Here is a 6,135-nt window from a genome sequence, read left to right on the forward strand (position 1 = left end):
GCAATTTCTCAAAGAACTTAAAACAGAATTACCATTTGACCCAGAAATTCCTCCATTTGGTATATACACAAAGAAATATAAATTATTCTACATTAAAGACACATGCGCACATATATTTATTGCAGCACTATTCACAATAGCAAAGACATAGAATCAACATAAATGCGTATCAGTGGTAGATTGAATAAAGAGAATGGAATTACTACACAGCCATAAAAAGAATGAGATCATGTCCTTTGCAGCAACATGGGTGAAGTTATAGGCCATTATCCTAAGCAAACTAATGTAGGAACAGAAAACCAAATACCAAATATTCTTACTTATAAATGGAAGCTACACATTGAGTACACATGGACATAAAGAAGGGAATAACAGATACTGGGGTGTGCTTGAGGATGGGGGATGGGAAGGAATGGATCAGTTGGGTACTATGCTTATTACCTGGGTGACAGAATAATCTGTACACCAAACTCCCATGAAATACAATTTACCTAGATAACAAACCTGCACATGTACCCTTGAAACTAAAATAAAAGTTAAAAAAAAAAAAAAGTTGTCTCTTGACCAATCTATCTGGGTGAATAACCATTGGCACTAGAACCTTACGTAGCTCCATTATAGAATTATACTGTAATGCAGACTGCTTTGTGGAAAGGCTTTTTGGTATGTCAACTTCTGAATATTTTCAACATCACCTAAGTTGATCGCATATAATGCTAAATTCTTTTTTGTACTAAGTGAAGTGGCCCTCTCTACAAGAGAAAAATAAATTCAACAGATTTAGAAAGAAATGAAAGACAAAATGTGAGTCACACCAATAATAGTTTCTTTCCAAACAATTGAAGCTCCTGCATACTTTCCAGAGCAAATATTTGCAAGAGAATGATGGACAATTAAATGTTGCCTCCTTTCTTCAGTGGTGGATATTCAATACAAAACAACCTGTCAAGATGACAAATGAATCTAATATAAGCTAAAACAAAATGAAACCAATAAACAAATGAGCTTCCAATTCTTCTCATGGGAACATCACACTGTATGTGGGATTAGCTGAAGTTTAATCAGTTTTTTTATAGACTTGTCACAGAAAAGAAAGAAACTCCGACTTTCAGAGCTATTGGAATGACCTAATTCCTGAGACCAGATGATTTCAACAATACTTGCCACTTATAACTATATGCAGGAAATATATCTTGCTTTGCAACTAGGTCCTTGTGATCATTAACACTGAGTGTCAACTTGATTGGATTGAAGGATGCAAAGTATTGTTCTTGCGTGTGTGCGAGAGTGTTGCCAAAGGAGCTTAATATTTGAGTCAGTGGACTGGGAGAGGCAGACCCAACCTCAATCTGGGTGGGCACCATCTAATCAGCTGCTAGCATGGCTAGGATATAATCAAGCAGAGGAACATAGAAGGGTGGAAGGACTAGATTGACTAAGTCTTCCGACCTTCATCTTTCTCTCATGTAGGATGCTTCCTGCCCTTGAACATTGGACTCTAACTTCTTCAGCTTTTGGACCCTTAGACTTACACCAGTGGTTTGCCAGGGGCTCTGGGACCTTCAGCCACTGACCATAGGCTGCACTGTCAGCTTCCCTACTTTTGAGGTTTTGGGACTGAGACTGGCTTCCTTGCTCCTCAGCTTGCAGATAGCCTATTGTGGGAGTTCGCTTTGTGATTGTGTGAGTCAATACTCCTTAATAAATTCCCCTTTATATATACATCTATCCTATTAGTTTTTCCCTCTAGAGAACCCTGACTCATACAGTCTTCATTGCTCTCAATGTTGATTCTGCTCTAGCTTAGCCATCTAGTTAGCCATTGCTAACTATCCTTTGCTGTTTGACCTTTATTCTCAGGGTGTTTAAGTCCGTCAACCTATTAACCTAGCTTTTTAAAATTACTCTACCAAGAAGACTTTTGATTTATTAGATTTTTCTAAAAGAAAAGGAAAAAACGCAAAGGAATTCCATGAGTGCTACCATGCTGTGTTCTTCACTTGGTCTAAACACTCATACCTTTCTGCACTTCAAGTAGTTAAGGGCCACTTGTCATTCAGATCTCAGTTTAATCATCATTTTCTCAAGGAAATCTTCTCTGACACTTTGAAATAGATGAAGTTCCCTTATTATAAGCTCTAATTGTTCCCTCTACTTTTCCTTCACATGTTGTTATGTCCTTCCTTCACATTATGTTACTACATTAGGTTGACCCATATGATACTGTTGTTTACATAGATCACAACTATCAAGTATTGGCAGTTTCATATGATTAATCCTAAAATACTTATTTGTTGAGTTAATAAATTAATTCCTGTGTCTCTCACTATACCATAAAGTCTGTGAGATCAGGGAACAATCTTTTCTTTTATATCCCTATTTATCTATCATATAGCAGTTTCTCCATAAACATTCATTGAGAGAGTTAATGAATGAATAGCCTCTGAATTCCAGTTTCAAGGATCACATATAAACTCTTAAAACAAGTATTCAAGATACTCTATACTAGAACAATAATACTGTGTGTGGAAGTGAGAGCATGCTTTATTATGAGAAGATGTCTTTTTTATTTTACAAAGAATATAGCTTGTTCACAATAGTTTATATTTCCTAGGATCCTAGACACCTTTTCACCCCCCACACATACTCCCAAGTCAGAATTACTATTGTAGGTTTATGTTATTAATGGATAGCTGTCATATCACTCAGGAATTCTGGGCCAAAACAAATAATGAGATTGAACACAATGGCTCTGGCTTATGACTCCTACTTCCTGGTGAATCTTATCTCCCACTGCGTTGTTAAGTGAAATTTTTACTCAGTCAAATTGGTCTGCTTGTTGTTCTCCACATGAATTTTGGGCTTCTTTCTATCTGCAACTTCATTAATGCCCCTGTCTTCTACTTGTTGATATTCTACCCATCTTTCAAAACTCAACTCTTATCGCTTCCTGTTTCTGAATCCTTTCATGGACAGTCAAGGTAAAGTTTCTCCTTTAAACTCCTAGAACACTTACTTTGTGTCTCATACAATGGTTTTGTCACTTAGTTACTGACTAGTCTGACAATAATTTGATCATAGGAAGATCTGTTCTTTTGCCCATTCTTATCCCTCATTACCAATAATTTGGGGGAGAGGAGATGTGGGAGAAAGCCTGCCTATTTTGAAGAAGATATATCAATATTTTTATAGTTGAAGAATTTAAAATGCACTCATTTTATTATACAATGGATAGAAAGTTTATGCATTTTTTTTAATATTTGGCAAAAGGAAGCATTCATTTTTAAGAGCTGAGAAACACTTCCAAAGAGAAAATAACAAGCCACTGTAGGCATTGTGTAATTACAAGGTAGAGAAGTGCCCTGATATGGAGGGCAGAGGAGAGGGTAAACATAGCCTCTTTCCTCTTCTACCCACAGAATGTAGAGACATTACAAAAATATAAGGTAAAATTTTTCAGTGACATATGATTATTATAAAACCCCTTTTCATTTCTTTCCTTTCTGTTTTGTTTCTAAGAGTAGCAATTTGGGCCATTAGAATTGGAGATAAGCAGTTTAGGACTGAGGTAACTTTTGCTTAGTAAATACCTTAGGTTTTGTTTCACACTCCAAGGTAAGAAAATTTGAGTGATTGCAAGTTTTTCTCTAAGTGATCCAGCCTAGATTCTCCAAGTAGAGCAGGAGATAGGAGGAAAGGCAGAGGCTTTGTTCATCCAAAGAGACTCATTTGACTGGAGCCATTTCTAAGATGCTCTTTCTAGATATGACTTTATGAAAGACAAATTGATGCCTATCAGTAAATGCTACAGAACCATGAAGGTATCTTGTTTCTCCTAGAAATTTTTAAGTTCCTTGTAAATAATTTTCATACTTGTACTTTTATTGTGCACAACTCAGGGTATTACACATAGTAAGTTCTCAACAAATATTTTATTGAATAACATAAATTTGGAACTGACGGCTAATCTAGAAAACATTCAGTTTAATGTCTTCATTTTGTAGTTCATGTATGCAACACATATTTATAATGTAACTACTCTGAGCTGGGTAGTCTGTCCACAGAATTCTTAGAGACAAATAAGACAGTTCCTTTGTTTGAGGGCAATTACAGAATGAGAAAACAAAATAAAAGAGGTAACTTCACTTGTCTAAAATCACAAGGCCTACAGGCAGACTTGGTCATGCATAATTTAGTACATGAAAAAATAATAATAGCTCAGTTGAGTCCATGGTGATCAATCCTACCTCATTCTGGATCCTGGTACCTGCTGCTTCCCTAAGTCTGGAAAATTATTTCTTGCTCTTATCCTAACCCTAGAAGATGAACTGCAATATTTAAGACCTGGTACTTCATTAGTCCTCACTGTGTGTAAATTAAGAATTTATTCTTACAGTAAGCTTTCTCTTGTTCCTCTATATGTTACTTTATTGTATTTGGTTGCATAAAGATTTGTAGATCTTAGCCATCAGATTACCTTTTCCCTCTACTTTCTTTCTAATCAGGTTTCTTTTTGTCTGATCCTCTGTCCCATTTAAAGATAAACTCTTTCTATAGAGTCCTCTCTTTTTTATTTTATCAAGAATATTTTTATTTATAGCAACTTTCAAGTTAATTGTGAGAATTCTAAAGATACAGAATATATAAAGAGACAATAAGAATCATACATAACATTATATATCCAGAAATAGCTACCCAACTTTTTAATACAGTCAGCCCTCTGTATTCATAAGCTCTGTATCTGTGCATTCAACCAGCCACAGGTCAAAAACATTTTTTAAAAACTACAATAGGGGCGGAGCAAGATGGCCAAATTGGAACAGCTCCAGTCTCCAGCTCCCACCTCGAGTGACACAGAAGACGGGTGATTTCTGCATTTTCAGCTGAGGTACTGGGTTCATCTCACTGGGGAGTGCCAGACAATCAGTGCTGGTCAGCTGGTGCAGACCAACCAGCTAGAGCTGAAGCAGGGCGAGGCATCACCTCACCTAGGAAGCGCAAGGGGGTATGGAATCCCTTTTCCTAGCCAAAGGAAACTGAGACACACAACACCTGGAAAATCGGGTAACTCCCACCCTAATACTGCACTTTACCAAGGGTCTTAGAAAATGGCACACCAGGAGATCATATCCCACACCTGGCGGGGAGGGTCCCACGCCCACGGAGCCTCCCTCATTGCTAGCACAGCAGTCTGAGGTCTAACTGCAAGGCAGCAGCAAGGCTGGGGGAGGGGCGCCCACCATTGCTGAGGCTTAAGTAGGTAAACAAAGCCTCCTGGAAGCTCAAACTAGATGGAGCCCACAGTGGCTCAAGGAGGCCTGCCTGTCTCTGTAGACTCCACCTCTGGGGACAGGGCACAGCTAAAAAAAAAAAAAAAGAAGCAGAAACCTCCGCAGATGTAAATGACCCTGTCTGACAGCTCTGAAGAGAGCAGTGGATCTCCCAACAAAGAGGTTGAGATCTGAGAATGGACAGACTGCCTGCTCAAGTGGGTCCCTGACCCTTGAGTAGCCTAACGAGGAGACATCCCCCACGAGGTGCAGAACGACACCCCGCACCTCGCACGGTGGGGTACACCACTGAGATGAAGCTTCCAGAGCAAGAATCAGACAGGAACACTTGCTATTCAGCAATATTCTATCTTCTGCAGCCTCTGCTGCTGATACTCTGGCAAACAGGGTCTGGAGTGACCTCAAGCAATCTCCAACAGACCTACAGCTGAGGGTACTGACTGTTAGAAGGAGAACTAACAAACAGGAAGGACACCTACACCAAAACCCCATCAGTACATCACCAACATCAAAGATCAAAGGCAGATAAAACCACAAAGATGGGGAAAAAGCAGGGCAGAAAAGCTAGAAATTCAAAAAATAAGAGCGCATCACCCCCTCCAAAGGAATGCAGCTCAACACCAGCAATGGATCAAAGCTGGATGGAGAATGACTTCGACGAGTTGAGAGAAGAAGGCTTCAGTCCATCAAACTTCTCAGAGCTAAAGGAGGAACTACGCAACCAGTGCAAAGAAACTAAAAATCTTGAAAAACGAATGGAAGAATGGATAACTAGAATAATCAATGCAGAGAAGGCCATAAACAAACTGACAGAGATAAAAACCATGACATGAGAAATACGTGA

The sequence above is a fragment of the Colobus angolensis genome, unplaced genomic scaffold, assembly GCF_000951035.1.
Source record: "Colobus angolensis palliatus isolate OR3802 unplaced genomic scaffold, Cang.pa_1.0 Scaffold454, whole genome shotgun sequence".
Taxonomy (NCBI): Eukaryota; Metazoa; Chordata; class Mammalia; order Primates; family Cercopithecidae; genus Colobus; species Colobus angolensis.